Raw genomic sequence first — 24470 nt, 5'->3', positions numbered from 1 at the left:
GGGGAGGCTGAAGGCAAAACGCTCCCTGTCCTGAGGGTGTAAAGGAATGGTGAAGAAACAATCTTTAAGATCAATAATAATTTTGAAATAATTGGCTGGAATAGCAATTGGGGAGGGGAGGCCTGGTTGAAGGACTCCCATGGTATACATGGTTTTATTAATTTCTCTGAGATCTTGGAGAAGTCTCCAGGATCCTGTTTTCTTTTTTATTGTAAATATGGGGGTGTTCCAGGGGGAAGTAGTAGGTTCTAGGTGGCCAGCTGCTAGTTGTTCCTGTACTAACTGAGTAGCCACTGTAAGTTTTTCATTACTTAGAGGCCATTGATCTACCTACACTGGTGCGTCGGATTTCCATTTTATTTTGTCAGCGTGGGGTACAGGAAAGTCAATGGCCATTATGGAAAATGTTCACTCCCTAAACCCGAACGGTTACTGTTTTGTACTAGGGAAAGGGGTTGTTTTATTCCTTGGCCGTTTTTACCTAATCCTTGCCCTGGTAAGAAGCCCTGCTTAAGCATTTGATGCGTGATGATTTCATTGGGACTGCACATAATGATTTTCATCTGGGATAAGATGTCTCGCCCCCAAAGATTGATGGGCAGCCCTGAAACAATGTAAGGTTGTACTTGTCCGGTATTACCTTCTTCGTCTTTCCATGTTAATATTTTGGAACTTTGTTTAGGGTTGGTGGATTGACCAATACCTTTAAGGTGAGTTATGGAGGTTTCACAGGGCCAACTAGAGGGCCAGTTTTGGGCAGCGATGACTGTAGCATCAGCCCCTGTATCTACTAGGCCTGTAAAGGCTTTGCCATCAAGATGTAAAGTTAACAATGGTATTTCAGGGGTTATTTCTTGTGCCCAATAAGCATCAGCTGATCTGAGAGCAGCATTTAGTCTGGGGAAGGAGGAACTATTTTTATTGGAGGAATTTATGAGGAGCAATATAAGTTGGGCTATTTTTTTGCCTTTGGGGATGGACACAGGTCCTGATGGTGCTGAGGCTAAGAGTGTTATTTGTCCTGTATAATTATTATCAATAATTCCAGGAGTGATGTGGAGACCGGCCAGTGTAATATTTCCTCTGCCTAAGACGAGGCCGAAGGTCTCAGGAGGTAGGGGCCCATATGATTCTGTGGGTATGAGCTGTATTCCTTGGTCAGGAATTAATATTGTATCAGTGGCGGCACAGAGGTCCAATCCTGCGCTACCTGGGGTGGTGTGGAGGAGAGATTTAACATCTGAGCGGGGAGAATTTGTTGTTGGTTTTCCTGGGCTTGAGGGATGAACCTGGTGGCCCCTTGGTTCAGTCCCTGAGTTGGGGCCAGGGGCTGGCCTCTCAGGGAGTTTCCCTGGTTGGGGTTTTCCCGCGAAGGGGTAAGGAGTTTACCTTCGATATCAGTTTTGGAGTAGCATTCATTAGCCCAGTGAAGGCCTCGCTTGCAACGTGGGCAACGAGTTTTGGGAGGTGCTCGGGGCTGGGAACATTTAGGCAGGGAATTGGTGGTAGCTGCTGATTGTTTTTCATTAGGGCAGTTACGGGCGAAGTGCCCTGGCTGTTTACAATTATAACAGGTTTTTTGTTGGTTATTTGAGGTGAGGTCTTTTAAGGCTGCCCCAATGGCTAGACCAAGCGTGTGAGAAGTGCCAATGCCTGAGCATAATTTTATGTAGTCGGACAGACTGCCACAACGATGGGGTCTAAGGATTTCCTGGCATGTTAAATTTGCATTTTCATAATCAAGATGTTTAATGAAGGTGCCCTTGGTTTCTGCTTCCCCTAATAATCTTTCGGCAGCGTCAGTGAGGCGGCTGACAAAGTTACTGTAGGGTTCATCAGGGCCTTGGCGAACTTTAGCCAAGGAGGTGGTGGCTGAGCCTTTAGGAGGGAGTCGTTGCCAAGCTTTGAGGCCTGCATTCTGAATTTGGGCTAATAATCCAGGAGGAAATGTTACTTGGATTTCATTAGTTTCATAGGGACTCCGGCCAAGTAGTTTATCTCGGGTCCAAGAGCGTGTGGTTTTACTTTCACTATTGCGCTGGGCGGTTTCTCGACAATTTTCCGCAAAGTCAGTCCACCAAAGGACATAGTCACCTCCTGATAATGTAGCTTGTGCCAGGGAGAGCCAATCGTTGGGTGTTAGCCATCGGTCACTAAGACTCTCAAGGATGGTAAGTGTATAAGGGGCAGTGGGGCCATAATTGGTTACTGCCGCTTTTAGGTCTTTTAAATGTTTAAGGTTTAGGCGGCAGTATTTTTGTCCTTTAACAAGATTCTTTTGGTCAGTGTCTAAATCCTCTGTGTCTGAAATATCAGGATCAGGTTTTATGGAGTCGGGGGAGGTTTCATTTTCATTAGAAAGGTCTTCCTCAATCTCATTGTCTTCAGATTCTGCTACGGCAGGGTTAGAATTTTGGCTACAGGTGACTGGGAATGTAAGAACAGGGGAGTTGTCTTTGGCCCTTTTTGTTCTCCCTATCTTTTGTGGTGGTGAGGGAGATGGATTATTGGTGGTGAGGGTAGGGTTTAGTTTAAAAAGTTCAGTTTCAATGGCCTGAATTTCTTTAATAAGGTGAAGGTGCTCACGCTTGGTTTGTAATATTTCTTTGAGGGAGGAGACTTCTTGAATGAGTGTTGTTTCACTTGTCGGATGGGGTCAAGTGGGAGATTATTGGGTATAAAGGGAGGTTTTGGAATAATTGAGGTGTTGAGGTTGTAAGAGTGTGGGTTATGGGGGGGGGGTTTATTGATGACAGGGGCTGTAAGGCCCCAGGGGTTATGGTAATGGACAGCTTGATTTTCTAGGGATTCTTCTTCCTCAGGGTTTAAATGATGTATTTGATTATTAGAAATGAGCGATGGGTAGAGTTTGGGAGATGAAGGTTTTTGAGGGAAAGGGTTGGTAACATTTGGAGTTTTAAGAGCGTTGTCGGGGCTGTTCGGGGGTTTAGGGAAACTGGGGGGTTGTCAGGAATTTCTACCATGACAGAGGGGCAGGTGGAAGGAGGGCGAGAAGCCTCTTTAAGGACTTCTTCTCCTACTTTGATGACATCTCGAATGTCAGGATCTAGTGAATGAACTTTTAACATGTCGTGAATTAAATTCCAGTAGGAAAAGGCTGTAACTGGGACTTTGTCAGGACCAACGGTGTGGTAAAAGTCCTGCAAGGCATCTCCTACTCATTCCCAGCATTTTTGGCTGATTGTTCCCTCTAAAGTGAACCAGGGGCAGGTTTCATGAATAAAATTAAAAAATTCTTTAAGGTCCTTTCTTTTAACCCTTACTCTTCGCACTCTGAGTGATCCCTTGAGTCCGTCAAGGAACATTTCATGTGTACTAAGCGAATTCCCCATTATGTTGGCTGGATGGCTCTCTCAGGATCTCGGTTCACGCAAGTCTCCAGTTGACTCGGAACTTAAGTTTCTCTGTGACCACTCTCTCTGTGCCTTATGATCTCTGCTCGCGTGTCATAGGTCGGCAGGTATAATCCGCCTGCTCGGACCCTCTCAGGCAGGACAGCTGCCTACCACCCTCAGGCATAGCCTTTGGAAGGCAGCATCCCTGGGGGTGCCCTTGAGGTGGATGACCGTATAAGACGTAGTAAGCTCAGAGTTTGTTAGAGAGTGTTAGGCAGAAAAACTAGTCCAAGTGTTTTGGAGTTCTCACTGCCGAAACGGGTACCTCTCGTCCTTCCCCGCTTTGGCGCTGTCAGCGTTGGTAAGTGGATTAGATCCAGGAAAGCCAATAATAACAGCCAAGACAAAGGGGTGAAATGTTTGAAATCTTGTAAGTTATCATTTGCCTACCTTATCTTCCGATCCGTCTCACGGCGGGTGAACCGAGGCGATCTGAATGGGGAGTGCACGCAGGTCCTCACTGCAGCTCCGAAGGGTGCCCGGCCAGGGCTTCCGTAGGCAAGCGTTCTCCTCCAGGGGGTCCCGATCGCCCCATGTTGGGCGCCAGGATGTCCCAACCCGCAGGACAGCAACGGGGGATGCAGGAACCACCTAAAGGAGAAAAACAAACAAGGGGCGTGAGAAAGGGAGACAAGACAGTTTTCTGATCAAGTCTCAAACTTTATTGAAAAACCTGTCTCTTATAAGCATTACAGGGAAGGAGGGTGTGTCTTGTTGGGAGGTTCAGAGGAGTTGTTAACTGGGGATTGGCTAGAGTAAGTAAGATGGGGCATAAGGTGATTGGTTGGCTAGTTGCCGGGTAAAGTTACCGGGAAAAGGTGAAACTGTTTTTTACTTAATGAGGAAGTAAGGCCGAGCTGTGCCTTATATGGCTTCCGACACCCAAGGTAACAGAATAAGACTCAGTCTCAAAAAAAAAAAAAAAGATAAAATAACCCCCCAAATTTTAATCTATCATGAATTGTCAAATATACCCAAACTGAGAGGCATACCACAAAAATAACTGACCTACATACCTCAAAAATATCAAGATAAAGAAAGACAAAGAAATATTGATTAAATGTTTCAGGTTAAAGAAAACTAAGAAGACATGAGAAGTAAAGGAAAAGCATGATCTTGCATTAATTAGATCCTGAGTTTTGGGGAAAAACAGCTGCAAAGGATATGTTGGGACAGTTGCTAAAATTTGAATACGGGCAATCAGGTAAATAATAGTATTGGTTATGAAATAAAAAGTCCTTGATCTTAGGCAATACACACTAAGAAGGCTTTGGAGATAAAGGAACATAATCTCTAACACTTATAGTCTACTTCCAAACACAGGCACAGAAAGAGAGGAGGAGAGAGAGCACATAATATGCATAAAGCAAAGGGGGAAATGCCAATAATTGGTGTATTTGGATGAAGGGATTTGGGTCTTCTTTATCAATTAATGGGCTGTGGTTTAACTAGAACTTAGAAGAAAAATTATAACCTTAAGCCATAAATAAATAAAGTACAATTAATTCAGTGAATTAAACACCCAACTCAATAAGTTAAGTTATAGATCTATAAAATAAATCTAAGAAAAATTAATAATGAAATTAGTCAAGATAAAATCAATAATTAAAAAATTAGAAAACAAAATTTCCAGCTAATAAATAGATCTAAAGAGCTAGTTTGTGAGCCTTCCAACATTGAAAGATAAATTATTGCTATCTAAATCTAATTACAATATAGAAAGTACAAATACAAAATAAGAAACGAGAATAAGAAAATAACTGACAGAGGAAATTGCCAGGATTGTAACCTTTTTTTAACTTCAGGCAAATACATTTGAAGATCTACATGAAAGACATGAACAATTTCTTAGAAAAATATAAATTACCAAAACTGACCCCCTGAGGGCCATCTAAACAGAAAATTCTCACAGAATTTAGGAAATAGTAAGGATCCATTCGCAAAAAAAATGTTCCCACCCCTTTCTATAGGGAGTTTCTAGTGTTTCAACTCTAAACATGATGTTAATTGGGCTTAAAATATGGATTAGGTATAGATATATATTTAGATAAAGAATTAATTATAGTGTGGCACTGGCTCAGTGGGGAGGGCACCAGCCCCATGTACCAAGGGTGGTGTGTTCAAACCAGGCCCCGGCCAAACTGCAACAAAAAAATAGCCAGGCATTGTGGTGGGCAACTGTAGTCCCAGCTACTTGGGAGGCTGAGCAAGAGAATCGCCTAAGCCAGGAGTGGGGAAGTTGCTGTGAGCTGTGTGATGCCACAGCGCTCTACCAAGGGTGAAAAAGTGAGACTCTGTCTCTACAAAAAGAAAGAAAGAAAGAAAGAAAGAAAGAAGAATTAATTATACAGGTAGTTATTATACTATCCTATTAGGTAAGTAATCATCAAATCCTCTGTATATATTTTTTATTATTGATTCAGGTTAATTTGAGGGGACAAAGAATTAGGTTACAATGTTTGCATTTGTTAGGTAGAGTCTCTCTTATAATTGTGTCCCAACCCCAAGAGGTGTGCCATATACCCCAACATTGTGCCCATTAAGTGGGAGCACACATCCCCCTCCTCCTTGCTCTCCCATTCCCCTACCCCCCACCTTGAATTGATTTGAGTTTTTCTTTTATGTGGGCATGTATTAGATCATCTACTGCTTCATATTAAATCCTCTGTATTTTTAAAATCAAAATTATATATATATATTTTTTTTTAAGTCGAATGGAGGGAAATTTTTTGGTAATGGTGGTATGAAGAGGTTATAGAATTCCCCTTTCTTTGCAGAAAAGAAGTATAAAACTGGGGGTATGGAGGAATGTCTAAAACAACTACCAGCCAAATAATTGAGAGATGTTTATCCTTAAGAAATTGCCACAGTTTCAGATCAGAATGCAGTAAGTCCATAGTCCTGGCCTTGGCTGGTCTCAGCTTCCTCCTACTTTGTCCTTCACCCTTCATTGTTCAGTAGGACACCTGACTTGATTTGGAGTCAGGCAAGATGAAAACCTACACATTGCTGGCTGCAAGTGGCAGTCTTTGTTCAGAATGAATGGTAAAAGATAACAATTTTGCTAGGTTGAAGTTATAGGTATGACTTGGGATCAATTATTCACCAGACACAAACTCAGTAGTAAGAGATATAATGAGTAGGGATGAGCTCTCCACATATCCCTGCCTATCAGCTAAACTGTGCATATTGTGGGAGAAACCCAAGAGGATCCATGGAAAAGAGAAAACCAACATGGACTTGATAACTGGCTGCAACTTTGAGAGTGTTCTTCCATCAACACGTAGCTCAGCAGACAATGGATGGGGAAGCCTAAGGGAACTGAGGTGTCTGCTAAAATCACTGGCTGACCACTAAGCTATGCAGACAGAGGGATAACCAAGTAGTAAGCAAGACCAAGAAATAATGTTTAAAAAAACTGATCAGAAACATCACTGGCTTCACATTGCAGGGATCAGAGATTATAGTTTAAGTTCAAGGAAGTTACTAAAACAAACAGCACACACACAATGAGCCTTAGGATGGGAAAATAAAACACAAAAGTTCAAAATATACTTATTATCTAAATTTTTAATTTTCACATACACATAATAAGGCATGCAAAGCAGCAGAAGAATGTGACCTATATTCAGTAAAAAATAAAATAAAATAAAAGCAGTCAAAGGATATCAGATTTAGTAGGCAAAAACTTTATAGCAACTTTATAAATACTGTATGTTGAAAGATTTTTTTAATGTTCAAAGAATTGAAGGGAAATATGCAATCAATGAGGCAACTAAAAGATTCTGCTTTGCCTGTTGCTATGCAGGAGCATTTTCTATAACCTTTTACAGTTGGCATGCTAAGTTCTCCTTGGTAGGTTGGAAGGCTGGTCCTTCCTCTCCAGGTGTGGGTAATCACTTGGGAGAAAATTAAGATGGGAGACACCATGTTAGGGGCCTCGGGCCCTGTCTTATCCTCCTTCCCAGATTGAAAGTTATCAGGTGGAGTGCGGAGACAAGATGGTTGACAGAAGCCAGCTTTCCACAGAGGCTCCCATCCAGAAGGAGAGTTAAAGGACAGAAATTTAGCAAGTAACCTGGTGGATCAGAGCTGCACCAAGAGAGAAGGTTGAAGAATACACATCAACCCTGCTGAGGTGAGCTAGACCCCAAGAATACAAACAAAAGGTACAAAATCCATCACCAAGTGGGTGGGAGTCCCCTACCCCATAAGAATGGCTCGGTGTGCCCCACAAACAAATGAGCAGAGTTCAAAAGTCCTCCCACTACACTCCACAGGATAGACCATCTAAAAACTGGACCTACCTCCCCTGCTAGGGTGCCACGGTGTTCTCCTGCCAGGCGTAAAACTGTATATTTTCTCTACCTACAATTCTGCGCTCCCAGCACTCCCCTCCGCTCTTACTCTGAGGTCTGGAGGCCTGTCCCCCAGGAGTCCAGAATCTTGGGTGATTTCTCGAGGGGTGTGGAAAGGGCCTAAACTGCAGCTGGTCAGTGCTGACTCTGCGGCATGGGAGTGAAGAGAGGACGGTCAACTGAGAGGGAACCACACCAGAGCGGCGGTGCCAGAGGCACAGAGCAGCAGCTGTCTTTTGGCAACAATAGGGCTCACTCCTGGATATTCCGAAGCCACAACCCCCTGTCTCCCTGGGCAACCAGAGGAGGCTGGGCATCTGCTCAGGTGGCAACCACCCTGGGACAGATCTGGGACAGAAACGCAGGCCCCGTGATTAAAGGGTTTGCCTGAGGCAGTACCGGCCTGGGTGGACCATGGGGACTAGAAATGCACGTGCAGAGCCGGAAAGTTCCCAGGGTGGGACTGACCCAGAGGACTGCTTTACTGAGCCTAAGACACAACCAGCCCTCAGGGGATCATCAGCCTATAGACAAAGGAAGACAGGAGGCTAGAACTGACAGCTAACCAAATACAAACCTGCAGGACCAAAGACAGGGCCTGAGTCTCAGGCTCTGGGAACTCAAAACAGCTTCTCTTCTGGAGGGGAATTTAGCAGGGACAGAAACAAATTCCGGCAAAGTTGTTCTGTTCTGTTCTGTCAGTAACATCAATCAGGGATGGGGCTAGAATTGAGTGAACAACCCATCAAGCACCCGAGGTTGTCAGACCTCACCTCCCCCTGCTAGATAGAGGCAGAGTGCAGCGGCCCGGCTGAGCAGAAATAGATTTCCTTGTGATTCAGGCAGGTGCAAACCCCTGGAGTATCTGTTCACTACAGGCAACTGGGTCACAGCCCTGCGGGGCTATCAGTGACTGGGTGTGACAGAGGTGCAAGGTGGGGAAGGAGGCATCAAACTTCCCAGACTGATCTATTTGCTGGGTGGGTCCTCCTGACTCCACGGAGTACCAGAGCAAGCCATATCTGAGTAGTCACTGGACACCTGCGATCCAGTTGCTAGAGACCTTTTAAACTCTCCCACCTTAGACAGGTGCTGACTGAGACAATTGATTTGGACCTCTTGAACTGAGCAAATTGCCCAAAAACTATTCAGGTGGTGCCCTGGGTGTGTGGTTGTAGGAAGGTTTGATTTTCCTTTTCCAATTGTTTCCTGGGGAGGGTGGGTAACTTAATTGCTGGTATTTCTCCACAGCTGAGACTTCTACCCAGAGTAACTGTTTCACTAGGGTCGAACACAAACCACCTGAAAACAAGACAGAGACACTTAGCCCCACCACACCAAACAGGTGCCCAGTTTCTCAGGCCATAGCACTGTACGGGTCCTTGACAAAGCTCCAGGGAGAAAATCAAACAGTGTAAAACAATCAAGAGGCAGAATCAGCAGAAAAACTCTGGTAACATGAATAACCAGAATAGATCAACCCCCCCCCCCAAGGAAAGATATTGCAGATATAACTGAAGATCCCATTCATAAACAGCTGGCAGAGATGTCAGAAATCAAATTCAGAATTTGGATTGCAAACAAGATTAATGGAATGGAGGAAAAATTGGAATTAGAAATTCAAGGAGCAATTCCAAAGTCGGAATTAGAAATTCAAGGAGCAATTCAAATGTTGTCTCAAGAATTTAACGAATTTAAAGACAAAACCACCAAAGATTTTGACGCACTACAGCAAGAATTTGCAGCCCTCAAAGATCTGAAAAATACAGTAGAATCCCTCAGTAACGGAGTGGAGCAAGCAGAAGAAAGGATTTCTGACATTGAAGACAAAGCTTTTGAATGCCCAAAACTCTCGAAGAGGAAGACAAATGGAGAACAAAAACAGATCATTCTATCAGAGAGCTCTGAGATAATTCAAAGAAGGCCTCACTGGAATGATTTGCCTCATTGGAATCCCTGAAAGTGATGAAGTGGCCTCACAAGGCACAGAGAGCCTTCTCCATGAAATTATGAAAGAGAATTTTCCAGACATGCCAAGAGATTCTGAAATTCAGGTAGAAGTTTCAGAAACCCAAAACGACTCAATCCAAATAAGACGTCCCCCAGGCATATCATAATTAACTTCACTAAAGTTAATCTGAAGGAGAAAATTCTGAAAGCAGCCAGACATAAGAAAGCCACTCCCTACAAAAGGAAGAATATTAGAATGACTGCAGATCTCTCTGCTAAAACTTTTCAAGCCAGAAGAGGGTGGTCATCGACTTTTAATCTCCTAAAGCAAAATAACTTTCAACCCCGGATCCTGTATCCAGCTAAACTGAGTTTCATTTATGATGGAGAAATAAAATACTTTAATGACATTCATATGTTGAAGAAATTTGCCATAACCAAACCAGCTCTTCAGGATATTCTCAGACCTATCCTCCATAATGACAAGCCCAATCTTCCACCACAAAAGTAAACTCACTCAGAAACTTTTGATCAAACTCCAACTTCCACAGTGGCAAAAGCATTAAAAATGTCCACTGGACTTTCAAAAAACTCAATACCCAAAATTTTACCACAGTTATCAATATTCTCCATTAATGTGAACGGCTTAAACTGTCCTCTAAAGAGGCACAGGTTACCTGACTGGATACAAAAACTCAGGCCAGATATTTGCTGAATCCAAGAGTCACATCTTACCTTAAAAGATAAATATAGACTCAGGGTGAAAGGATGGTCATCCATATTTCAGGCAAATGGTAACCAGAAAAAAGCAGGTGTTGCAATTCCATTTGCAGACACAATAGGCTTTAAACCAACAAAAGTAAGGAAGGACAAGAATGGTCACTTCATATTTGTTAAGGGTAACACTCAATATATTGAGATTTCAATTATTAATATCTATGCACCCAACCAGAATGCACCTCAATTTATAAGAGAAACTCAAACAGACATGAGCAACTTGATTTCCTCCAGCTCCATAATAGTTGGAGATTTCAACACTCCTTTGGTAGTGTTGGATAGATCCTCCAATAAGAAGCTGAGCAAAGAAATTTTAGATTTAAACCTAACCATCCAACATTTGGATTTAGCAGACATCTACAGAACATTTCATCACAACAAAACTGAATACACATACTTCTCATCAGCCCACGGAAAATACTCCAAAATCGATCACATCTTAGGTCACAAGTCTAACCTCAGTAAATTTAAAGGAATAGAAATTATTCCTTGCATCTTCCCGAACCACTATGGAATAAAAGTTGAACTCAATAACAACAGGAATCTGCATACTCATACAAAAACATGGAAGTTAAATAACCTTATGCAGAATGATAGCTGGGTCAGAGATGAGATTAAGAAGGAAATTGCCAAATTATTGGAACAAAACTTCAATGAAGACACGAATTATCAGAACCTCTGGGATACAGCCAAGGCAGTCCTAAGAGGGAAAGTTATAGCACTTCTAGCCTTTCTGAAGAGAATAGAAAGAGAGGAAGTTAAGAACTTAATGGGACATCTCAAGCAACTGGAAAAGGAAGAACATTCCAACACCAAAATCAGTTGAAGAAAAGAAATAACCAAAATTAGAGCAGAATTAAATGAAATTGAAAACAAAAGAATTATACAACAGATCAATAAATCAAAAAAATTGTTTTTTTGAGAAGGTCAATAAAATAGATAAACCTCTGGCTAACCTAACCAGGAAAAAAAGAGTAAAATCTCTAATTTCATCAATCAGAAACAACAAAGACAAAATAACAACAGACTCCTGAGAAATTCAAAAAATCCTTAATGAATATTACAAGAAACTGTATTCTCAGAAATATGAAAATCTGAAGGAAATTGACCGATACTTGGAAGCACGTCACCTTCCAAGACTCAGCCAGAATAAAGTGGAAATGTTGAACAGGCCAATATCAAGTTCTGAAATAGCATCAACCATACAAAATCTCCCTAAAAAGAAAAGCCCGGGACCAGATGGCTTCATGTCAGAATTCTACCAAACCTTTAAAGAGGAACTAGTACCTATATTACTCAACCTGTTCCAAAATGTAGAAAAAGAAGGAAGACTACCCAACATGTTCTATGAAGCAGACATCACCCTAATCCCCAAACCAGGAAAAGACCCAACAAGAAAAGAAAATTATGGACCAATATCACTAATGAATATAGATGCAGAAATATTCGACAATATCCTAACAAACAGAATCCAGAAACACATCAAACAAATTATACTTCATGACCAAGTTGTTTTTTTTCCCCAGGGTCTCAAGGCTGGTTCAATATACGTAAAACTATAAGTATAATTCAGCACATAAACAAATTAAAAAACAAAGACCATATGATCCTCTCAATTGATGTAGAAACAGCTTTTGATAATATCCAGCATCCCTTCATGATCAGAACACTTAAGAAAATTGGTATAGAAGGGACATTTCTTAAACTGATAGAGACCATCTACAGCAAACCCACAGCCAATATCGTATTGAATAGAGTTAAATTGAAATCATTTCCACTCAGATCAGGAACCACACAAGGCTGTCCATTGTCTCCACTGCTCTTTAACATGGTAATGGAAGTTTTACCCATTGCAATTAGGGAAGAAAAGGCGATCAAGGGTATCCATATAGGATCAGAAAAGATCAAACTTTCGCTCTTCGCAGATGATATGACTGTATATCTGGAAAACACCAGGGAGTCTACTACAAAACTCTTAGAAGAGATCTAGGAATGCAGCAGTGTCTCAGGTTACAAAATCATAGTCATAAATCGGTAGCCTTTATATATACCAACAATAACCAAGCTGAAAATACAGTTAAGAACTCTATTCCATTCACAGTAGTGCCAAAGAAGATGAAATATTTGGGAATTTATCTAACAAAGGACGTGAAAGATCTCTATAAAGAGAACTATGAAACTCTAAGAAAAGAAATAGCTGAAGATGTTAACAAATGGAAAAATATACCATGCTTATGGCTGGGAAAAATCAACATTGTTAAAATGTCCATACTACCCAAAGCAATATACAATTTTAATGCAATCCCTATTAAAGTTCCACTGTCATACTTTAAAGATCTTGAAAAAATAATACTTCATTTCATATGGAATCAGAAAAAACCTCGAATAGCCAAGACATTACTCAGAAATAAAAACAAAGCAGAAGGAATCACGCTACCAGACCTCCAACTATACTATAAATTGATAACGATCAAAACAGCATGGTACTGGCACAAAAACAGAGAAATAGATGTCTGGAACAGAATAGAGAACCAAGAGATGAATCCAGCTACTTACTGTTATTTGATCTTTGACAAGCCAATTAAAAATATTCAGTGGGGAAAGATTCTCTATTTAATAAATTGTGCTGGGTGAACTGGCTGCCAATCTGTAGAAGACTGAAACTGGACCCACACCTTTCACCATTAACTAAGATAGCCTCTCACTGAATTAAAGATTTACACTTAAGACACAAAAGTATAAAAATACTAGAAGAGAATGCAGGGAAAACCCTTGAAGAAATCAGTCTGGGCAAGTATTTTATGAGGAGGACCCCCTGGGCAATTGAAGCAGCTTCAAAAATACACTACCTGATCAAACTAAAAAGCTTCTGCACAGCCAAGAACACAGTAAGTAAAGCAAGCAAACAGCCCTCAGAATGGGAGAAGATATTTGCAGGTTATGTCTCTGACAAAGGTTTAATAACCAGAATTCACAGAGAACTCAAATGTATAAGCAAGAAAAGAAAAAGTGATCCCATCGCAGGCTGAGCAACGGACTTGCAGAGAAACTTTTGTGAAGAAGAGAGGTACACGGCCCACAGACATATGAAAAAATGCTCATCATCTTTAATCATCAGAGAAATGCAAATCAAAACTACGTTGAGATATCATCTAACTCCAATAAGATTAGCCCATATCACAAAATCCCAAGACCAGAGATGTTGGCGTGGATGTGGAGAAAAGGGAACACTTCTACACTGCTGGTGGGAATGCAAATTAATACATTCCTTTTGGAAAGATGTTTGGAGAACACTTAGAGATCTAAAAATAGATCTGCCATTCAATCCTATAATTCCTCTACTAGGTATATACCCAGAAGACCAAAAATCACATTATAACAAAGATATTTGTACCACAATGTTTATTGCAGCTCAATTCATAATTTAAGTCGTGGAAAAAGCCCAAGTGCCCATAGATTCACGAATGGATTAATAAACTGTAGTATATGTACACCATGGAATATTATGCAGCCTTAAAGAAAGATGGAGACTTTACCTCTTTCATGTTTACAAGGATGGAGCTGGAACCTATTCTTCTTAGTAAAGTATCTCAAGAATGGAAGAAAAAGTATCCAGTGTACTCAGCCCTACTATGAAACTAATTTATGGCTTTCACATGAAAGCTATAACCCAGTTATAACCTAAGAATAGGGGGAAGGGGGAAAGGGAGGGGAGGGAGGAGGTGGGCGGAGGGAGGGTGATTGGTGGGATTACACCTGCGGTGCATCTCACAAGGGTACATGTGAAACTTAGTAAATGTAGAATATAAATGTCTTAACACAATAACTAAGAAAATGCCAGGAAGGCTATGTTAACCAGTGTGATGAAAATGTGTCAAACGGTCTATAAAACCAGTGTATGGTGCCCCATGATTGCATTAATGTACACAGCTATGATTTAATAATACTAAAAAAAAAAGATGGAAGAAAAAGTATCCAATGTACTCAGCCCTACTATGAAACTCATTTATGGCTTTCACATGAAAGCTATAATCCAATTATAACCTAAGAATAGGTGGAAAGGGGAGAGGGAGGGGAGGGAGGGGGGAAGATGGGCAGAGGGAGGATGATTGGTGGGATTACACCTGCGGTGCATCTCACAAGGGTACATGTGAAACTTAGTAAATGTAGAATATAAATGTCTTAACACAATAACTAAGAAAATGCCAGGAAGGCTATGTTAACCAGTGTGATGAAAATGTGTCAAACGGTCTATAAAACCAGTGTATGGTGCCCTGTGATTGCATTAATATACACAGCTATGATTTAATAATAAAAAAATGAGGCTAATGAAACTAATGAAAAATCTTAAAAGAGACATTGAACTGCAAAAAAGGACCAAATGGAAAATGTATCATTGAAAAGCATAATAACTGAGGTAAACATAAATCACTAGGTAGACTCAACACCAGATCTGAAACATTAGAAGACTCAATGACTCAGAGATAGATTGATAAAAATTGTCTAGTCCAAAGTTCAAGGAGAAAGGGGTTGAAAAAAAAGGAATAGAGTCTCAGAGATCCATGAGATAATTTCAAGAACTCCAGGAAACATTTACTGGGGAGTCATGGAAGGGGAGAGGAAAGGAAGGCAGAAAATAGTCTGAAAATAGAACGGCCGAAAATATTTTATTTTGATGAAAGACATTTACGTCAAGATTCAAGGAACTCAATGATTACCAACTAGTAGACATACACAAAAGAAAACACTCGGACACAGCCTTCTCAAATTCATGAAAAGAAAAAGAAAAGAGAAAATTTGGAAAACAGAAGAAAAAAGAACTCATGCTACATAAGGAAACTACAAGTTTTTGTCAGCTGACTTCTTATTAGAAAGAATGAGATCACAAGAAATAGGAATGACATATTTAAAGTGCCAAAAGAAAAAAGGAGGGGGCAACCAAGAATTCTGTACCTTAGTGAAATTATTCTTCAAAAATATAAGCAAAATATGTTCAGACATTTATATTCTGCATTTAGTAAGTTTCAACTGTACTCTTCTAAGATGCACTGTAGGTGTAGTCCCACCAATTATGTCTGAACACAATAACTAAGAAAATGTCATGAAGGCTATATTAACCAGTTGGGTGAAAATATTTCAAATTGTATATAAAACCAGCACATTGTACCCCATGATTACATTAACGTACACAGCTATGATTTAATAAAAAAAAAAAGAAAGAAAAAATATACAAGCAAAATAAAGACACTCCCAGAAAAACAAAAATTGAGAGATTTCAATGCTAGCAGACATTAATTACAGGGAAAATCAAAGGAAGTCCTTCAGGCCAATAGAAACGACACCATGTTGGCCACGCATGGTGGCTCATGCCTGTAATCCTAGCACTCTGGGAGGCTAGGGTGGATTGCCTGAGCTCACAGTTTTGAGACCAGCCTGAGCAAGAGTGGGACTCCATCTATAAAAACAGCAGGTGTTGGGGCAGGCACCTGTAGTCCCAGCTACTGGGGAGGCTGAGGCAAGAGAATCGCTTGAGCCCAAGAGTCTGAGGTTGCTGTGAGCTGTGACACCATGGCACTCTACCAAGGGGGACAAAGTGAGACTCTGTCTCAAAAAAAAAAAAAAAATAGAAATGACACTGTGTGGTAACTCAGATCCATGGGAAAAAATGTCAGTCACTAGAAATGTTTAAGTAAATGAAAAGACTGTGTATGAGAGTGTGTGTGTGTGTGTGTGTACATGCATACATGATTTTTCTTTTCCTTTCCTAATTTCTTTAACATCAGAAACTTTTTTAGGCTAGGCGTGGTGGCTCACACCTGAAACCTAGCACTCTGGGAGACTGAGGCAGGTGGCTAGCTTGAGTTCACGAGTTCAAGACCAGCCTGAGCAAAAGTGAGATCCCTGTCTTACTAAAAAAAAAAAAATAGAAAAACTGAGATAGGAGGATCGCTTGAGTCCAAGAGTTGGAGGTTGCTGTGAGCTATGATGCTACAGCACTCTACTCAGGGCAACAGTTTGAGACTCTGTCTCAAAAAAACAAAAAAAAGAAAAGAAAAAATTTTTAAAGTAATAATTATAACCAACACAATATTGTTCAGTTTATAATATACGTAATGAATCTTTTACATGTGACAATAACACAAAAGAATGGGGAAAGATTAAGTAGGGCTTTACTGGTACAAATTGTCTGGAGTTAAGTCAGTATTAATTTTAAATGAATTATGAAAGTTAAAAAGGTGTCATGATCCTTAGAGCAATTGATTTAAAAAAAAAATCTTTATTAAAAACAGCCAAAATATCAACAGAGGAATTAAAATAATATTAAAAAGTGCTTGCGTAGGCTCAGCCCACATAGCACAGTGGTTATGGCATCAGACACGTACACCAAGGCTGGCGGGTTCAAACCCAGAAAAGGCCAGCTAAACAACAATGACAATTGCAACAAAAAAAATAGCTGGCATTGTGGCGGGTGCCTGTAGTTCCAGCTACTTGGGAGGCTGAGGCAAGAGAATCGCTTAAGCCCAGGAGTTTGAGGTTGCTGTGAGCTATGATGCCACAGTGGTCTACTGAGGGTGGGATAGTGAGACTCTGTCTCAAAAAAAAAAAAAAAGTACTTGCTTAACACAAAAGAATATAGTAGTAGAAGAAGAGAGCAACAAAAAAAGATGTGAGATATAAAGGAAATAAATAGCAAAAGAGCAGATAATTTCAACTATAGTCATCCATCACTTAATGACAGGGATACACTCTGAGAAATGTTCTCATTAGGTGACTTTTTCATATGAATAACATAGGTGTACTGACACAAACCTAGATGATGCAGCTTACTACACACATAGGCTATACCTCATTGCTCCTAGGCTACAAACTTGTATATCATGTTACCAAGGGCCACATGCTAATTTTGTGAGAACTTTTTTACTTATCGTGTGGTGTCAGATATCACAAAAAGAATGCATGGACTTTTTTTGATAATCAGCTTTCACTAGTGTTTGTGTATTTACTGTGTGGCCCAAGACAATTTTTATTCTTCCAATGAGCAGCAGAAAAGAAAAAAGTTTGCACACCCCTCCCTGAATACTATAGGCCATTGTAACACATAGTAAGTATTTGTGTATCTTAATGTAGAAATATTACATTAACATCTTCTAGAACCACCAGCAAATGTGCAATCCATTATTGAAACATCATTTTTCAGCTTATGACTGTTTATCAATAACTATGTTAAATGTGAGTAGACTGAACACTCAATCAAAAGGCAGAGGGAGAATGGACAAAAAACCAAGGTCTTACTATTTATCTATAAATGATGTACTTTAAATTCAAAGGCATCAATTGGTGAGGGTAAAGAATGGGGAAAGATATGTATGCATAGAGCAACAATAACAGAGTCGAAATGGCTGCATTGGAATTAAATGACAGATTTTAAGCAACAGGTTGGTCAAAGAACAAATTACAAGGGAAAATGCAAAACATGTTAAATGAAAATAAAAACACCACATACCAGAATTTATGGACTGCAGCTGAAGCAATGCTTACAGAGAAATATGTAGCATCAAATACTCACATAAAGAAGAACGTCTAAATCTTATATTTTAACTCCATAATGAAGAACGTCTAAATCTTATATTTTAACTCCATAAGGAAGAAATCGACCCCAAAGTAAAAAGAAGAAAATAAAGACCAGAGGAAAAAACAGTGGAATAGAAACAGAAAAACAACAGGAAAAAAAAAAATCAATGGAAGCAAAAGGGTTGGGTTTTTTGGTTAAAGATCAACAAAGTTGATAAGCTTTAGACACCTGCTTTAAAAGAATTAGAAGAGTTACAAGGAACTGTTATGAACAACTTTCTAACTACTTAGATGAAATAGATAAATTCTTAGAAAGACACAAATTACCAAAACTGATTTAGATGTAAAACAAAACCTAGTGCTCCCTTCAGCAGCACATATCCTAAAATTGGAACGATACAGAGAAGATTAGCATGGCCCCTGCGCAAGGATGACACACAAATTCCAGAAGCGTTCCATATGTTTTCCCAACCCCTGACACACATAAAAAAAAAAAAAAAAAAAAAAGAAGTAAAACAAAACCTGAATAGACCCATTAAAGTAAGGAGATTAAATAAAAAATAAAGAGAGAGATCTCTGGGGAGGAAACTTTGTAAAATTCTACATCTTTTACCATCAGTGTGCAGTCTTCAATGATAACAAAATGTCTATATTATGGTTGTGAAGGGTTCAATTTAATCCCAGCACCAAGTTTATTTAGTTTTATGAAAGCACACAGGAAACAAACCAGCATGCACAACAGCCACATAGGTGTGGTACCTCCCCATACCTCCCATGCTTGCAGTCCTTGTCATGTTACTTAGAGAACATGCACAGCCTTGAAAAATGAACTCAAAATGTGCAAGCTGTCTCTACTCAGGGAACCACCAGCCCTGAGTTTTCTTTCACTTTTTTCCTAATCAGTCATGCTGCTCTCTCAGCTGCATGAGACTAGCCCCAATTCTCGGAAGCAGCTGCATCTCATCAATTGCAGTTATTCATTATTAAGTCTCAACATTGAGGTCTGGTGGTTGCCCTGTTGCTACTCTTTGGTTAGATTCTCTTTTAATATGGATCTGCTCTTGCTAAATTTCTGAAAATTTCCTTCAGTTAATATTGCAAGCAGGATTAAATATGGGTGAAATTCTCAAGTTCTCCCAAGACCAAAGGAAAGGCCAAAGAAATAGCCATTAACTCCCTTTATAACTATGAACAGACATTGCTGTAAGCTTAGTGACAGGTATCTGTTGAGATTATAGGTGATTCCTTTTCTTTCTTACATAAACTTTTAATTGTTTTTGTAATTTTTCAATGAGTAGTAATTAATTTTGTATTCAGAAATATGAAGCTATTTCAAAAAAAAGAAGAAAATTTTATAAACAAAATCAAGTGTTTGCTCAATTGGGGAAATAAACAGTTGGTGCAGATGGCACATATTTATCACACTTGCCAATGTTGAAATGACACAGAATTGTGAATTGAAATGTCACAGTCTTAGAAAATTACATTTTAATTTTAATAACTCTAATTTTTTTTGAGGACAGAGTTTTATTTTGTTACCTTCAGTAGAGTGCTGTGGCATCACAGCTCACAGCAACCTCAAACTCTTAGGCTCAAGTGATTCCCCTGCCTCAGCCTCCCGAGTAGCTGGGCCTACATGTGCCTGCCACAATGCCTGGCTATTTTTAGAGATGGATCTCACTCTTTCTCAGGCTGGTCTCAGACTCCTGAACTCAAGCAATTTACCCACCTCAGCTTCCCAAAGAATAACTCTAAAAAATTACTTCAAAATCCCAAATAAAAATTAAAACTAAAATAGAAAAAGGAACACATTTTGAGTACATTTAATTTTCTATTCTATTTTGGTAGCTAGTTGGGTTGTCCAGGAAGGAGACTCTGAAATAGGTAGTGTCACTCAGGAGATTTGATAAGGAAATCAACACCTGTGAAAGGCAGGAGAGGAAAGCAGACTAGAGAGAAGAAAGAGTTGAACTACAATGGGGTCTCAACAGAAGCATTGGCAGACCTCTCACTATAAACATGGGATGACCCTTCAGAGCTGTTCTGATGTTCCAAATAGCAGCAAGGAAGATGAGAGGTGAAGGGGAAGAAGGGGAGGGAGTGTCAGACCTGTGCAGGCCCATGTTGATACAGACAGCCCTGAGAAGGGGGTGTGGGCTTGGTGACGTCATTCACTTCAGTTGAGGCAAAACCTGAAGGCCGCGAATAGGGTAAGGCCGCGAATAGGGTAAGGCCTGTCTTCAAGCAGTCTTCCTGGCATCTGAAAACTGCATCACACTGTTCATTACAATTTGAAAACAACAAATGAGGTATACTAAGTTTGTCTTGTAACAGAGCCTGTGAGGTCTGACAATTAAGTTTGCAAACTTGCCACTGTGCTCTTATGTTGGCAGCACTGTACAAACAACTTGGTAAGATTTCATAACCTTAGTACATCAGTGTCTTATAGTTGTGTTCATGTCAATGTGTGTCAGTATCTTGCTGAGCCGTGTTTATTATTGTTGTCATGTGTTTTTGTGCACTGTCAAGAGAATGTCAGACTTTGAATTAGAGCAACAAACAACCATTACATTTCTTGTTATACTTGGCAAGGGTAGAAATGAAACCAGGGACAAATTAGTCCAAGTTTATTAGGATAATGCCATGAAGAAAACAGCAGTGTACAAGTGGATTAAATGTTTTTTCTGAGGGGAGAGAAAGTGCTACTGATGAAAAGAGGTCAGGGAAGCCAGTAACAAGCAGAACTGATGAAAACATTGCAAAAATTCATCAAATTGTGCATCAATATCATTGGTGGACCCTGAGAAACACAGCAGACCAAGTGAATATCAATAGAGAAATAGTTATAAAAATCCTAACTAAAAACTTGGCATGAGAAAAGTGTGTGCAAAAATAGTCCTGAAAGTTCAGGCATGATGGCTTATACCTGTCATCCTAGCACTCTTAGGCTGAGATGGGTGAATTCCTTGAGCTCAGGAGTCCAAGACCAGTCTGAGCAAGAGCAAGACACTGTCTCTACTAAAAATACAAAAACTAGTTGGGTATAGTAGTACACACTTGCAGTCCCAGCTACTTGGGAGGCCAAGGCAAGAATATTGCTCAAGCCCAAGACTTTGGGGTTGCTATGAGCTATGATACCATGACACTCTATCCAGGGCAACAGAGTGAGAATTTGTTGGAAGGAAGGAAGGAAGGAAGGAAGGGAGCAAGGGAGGGGAAAGGGAGAGGAGGGGAGGGGGCAGGATGAGTGGAAGGATGGTAATTGGTGGGACCGCACCTATGGTGCATCTTACAAGGGTACATGTGAAACTTACTAAATGTAGAATATAAATGTCTTAACACAATAACTAAGAAAATGCCAGGAAGGCTATGTTAACCAGTGTGATGAAAATATTTCAAATTGCATATAAAACCAGCACATGGTGCCCCATGCTTGCATTAATGTACACAGCTATGATTTAATAAAAAATAATTATGAAAGAAAGAAAGAAAGAAGGAAGGAAGGAAGGAAGGAAGGAAGGAAGGAAGGAAGGAAGGAAGGAGGGAGGGAGGGAGGGAGGGAGGGAGGGAGGGAGGGAGGGAAGGAAGGAAGGAAAGAAAGAAAGAAAAAGAAAGAAAGAAAGAAAGAAAGAAAGAAAGAAAGAAAGAAAGAAAGAAAGAAAGAAAGAAAGAAAGAAAGAAAGAAAGAAAGAAAGAAAAGACAAACTCACTGATTAACGAAAGCTAAGAAGAATAAAAGTTTGCCAAGACCTTCTGGAGAGGCAGGATGATGTTTTGGGCCATGTTATCACAGGTGATGAAACATTAGTGTGCCTATATGACCCTGAGAGAAAGAGTCAATGGAAGTCAGCCAATTCTCCACAACCAAAAAAGCTCTGTCTGTATAAATCAAGGGTAAAAACTATGTTGCTAAACTTTTTTGATATTAGAGGGATTATTCATTATGAACTTGTACCAATTGGACAAACAGTTAACCATGTTTACTATTTGGAATTACTAAAAAGGTTGCATGAAAAGTTAGATGAATGGCCTGAACTTTTGACCAACTCACACCTCTTGTATCACAATGCACCAGCTCATATAGCACTAACTGTGAGGAAGTTTTTAGTCAAGAAACAAATAACTGTATTGGAAAACCCTCCCTATTCACTTGATCCGGCCCCTAATGACTTTTTTCTTTACCTGACGATAAAGGAAATATCAAAAGGAAGAAATTTTGATGACTTTCAGGACATCAAGGGTAATATGATGATAGCTCTGATGGCCGTTCCAGAAAAAGAGTTCCAAAATTGCTTTGAAGGGTGGACTAGGCACTGGTGTTAGTGCACAGCTTTCTGAGAGAAGTACTTCAAAGGTGGCCATAGTGATATTCAGCAATAAGATATGTAGCACTTTTTCTAGGACAAGTTCACAAACTTAATTGTGAGATCTTTATACAGCAGATGCTGTTAGTTACCTTATTAAGATCTAACTTCTCTTTATGGTCTAATTTGTTTGAAGCAATAATGTGCCCAACCTACATGTAAGAACATGAGTCCCTAAAATTATTATGAGAATCCTATTTCCTGATTTTCTAGCCCTTACCCCTGTCCTCCCATCCTTTGTAATAGTTAGAAGTGGTCATATAGACTGATTCCAGATAATAAGACCCTAGGAAATGTTTATGATAGGAATTATGAAAAATATTTTGTTTTCTTATTAAAAGGAACAAATGAAGCTGATGTCCCCTGACAGCTCTTAATTCCCTCTTTCTCTTTCTTGATCACAGCTATGGTACTTAACAGCTGCAGTAGCCATGTTATAACCAAGGGGAAATGGTCAGAAAGACTTCTGAGTGTGTTCCAACATTTCTGAACTACTGAATAAAGCCATAAATCTATCTCTGGTTTTCTTGCTTTTTTAAAGGAAAGTAACCCCTAATTGTTTAAGTAGCTGAAGTTGTTACTTGTAACAAAGCATAATCCAAACTGATCATAGAGTTATAAAATGGGATGATGTCTGTATTGAGGATCTAAAAATTTACATATACTTGTTATATGGTGTGCATGTATCTGTTTACCAAAGTATGCTGTGTTTTTAATAAATTCAAAAACACCAAATCCTATACCCTTCTTCTGGGGTTTCATATTGCTCATTAGTATTAATGGTGCCAAAATTAGCATTAAGATGTTCTGCCACCAATTAGCCTATTTTAACAAAGTTTATTTGTAAAATATATATGTTTCTCAAATACAGAGTATATTTGACCAGAATAACTACTAAAACTCCACCTACTAATATGGAATGGATCAGGAAACAGTATTTAGCTTATGTTCTAGTTTGTGGTTCATTTGTTCTTTCCCTATTTCTGTTTTCTGTAGCAGTATTCCTAGGAGCATCCAATTTAAGTTGAATTAAGTCAAAGGTATAGATTATGGTTACTTTTTTCTTATGCCTATGACTAGATTCCTCAAGCAAGAAAATTATCTCTGAAATAGTCACACTGAGCTGTGCTTTAGGATGTGGTCAAAGTTCAACAGAGAAACGTGTAGCAGCACATTTGCAGCATTGTCTGCTGGTCACAACTAACATCCTGTTTCTCTCCACACCAGTTATTTTTATCTATCTGCAATCAGTCCCCTTTCACTGTCGTCCCAATTTGTTTATTGGCAGTGCAGAAGCAGAGACGTGACTGGAGGTATTCATCTTCCTATGCTGAAGAATGAGGTCTATTTTGACACAGGAAGTGATGGCTGTGGCCACATTAACAAAAGGCCTGAGTTTTATTTATATGTGGCTTTGAAGCTGGCATATATATTTGAAAAAGCAAAGCAAGATTAGTATCCAGTCATTTTCATACTAGAAGGGCTTGAAGGGAGTGTGCCAAAGCCTCTCTTGACGTATCAAAATACACACACACACACACACACACATATATAATTTAAACTTTCTGAAACTGAACTTGTGATTCCTCCTCCATATTCCACGTCTTGATGTTAGCACTATTATCTCCCTGAAACCTAGTTCCATCCAGAAACCTAGAACTCATCCTTGCTACCTTGACATCTCATCTTACACTTCCTGACTCCAGAAGACAGTTGATTCATTCAACCATCTCTCTGCTGCCCCCTTCAGCCCAAACATTATCGTCTCTCATCTGGACCACTGTAAATAGCTCCCCTACTTCTTTCTATACTTAATGGTTTTATAATTCTTTTCTCACACAGCCACCAGAACAAAATTTTAAAAACGAAATTAAATTAAGTCACTCTTTTGCTTAATGTGACTTTTCAGTGGCTTTACATTGAACTAAGAATAAAATCCCGATTCCTTACTATCCCTACATGGTCTGGATCCAGCACAGTTTTCTAATTTCAAACATTTAACATTTTCCCTTTTGCTCTAGATGCTAGAACAA

General features: G+C 39.7%; 1 non-coding gene across 1 annotated transcript; it reads left to right on the top strand.

Annotated features, from left to right (window-relative positions):
• Positions 1–18431: 18431 nt before the first annotated feature.
• LOC128568189 (U6 spliceosomal RNA) lies at positions 18432–18538 on the top strand. The gene has a single exon (XR_008375014.1). It is a non-coding gene; the product is annotated as a U6 spliceosomal RNA (small nuclear RNA).
• Positions 18539–24470: the final 5932 nt, after the last annotated feature.

The sequence above is a fragment of the Nycticebus coucang genome, chromosome 16 (genome assembly GCF_027406575.1).
Source record: "Nycticebus coucang isolate mNycCou1 chromosome 16, mNycCou1.pri, whole genome shotgun sequence".
NCBI classification, from domain to species: Eukaryota; Metazoa; Chordata; class Mammalia; order Primates; family Lorisidae; genus Nycticebus; species Nycticebus coucang.
The sequence above is the reverse complement of the archived record's forward strand: the minus strand, read 5'-3'. Positions and strand labels throughout refer to the sequence as shown.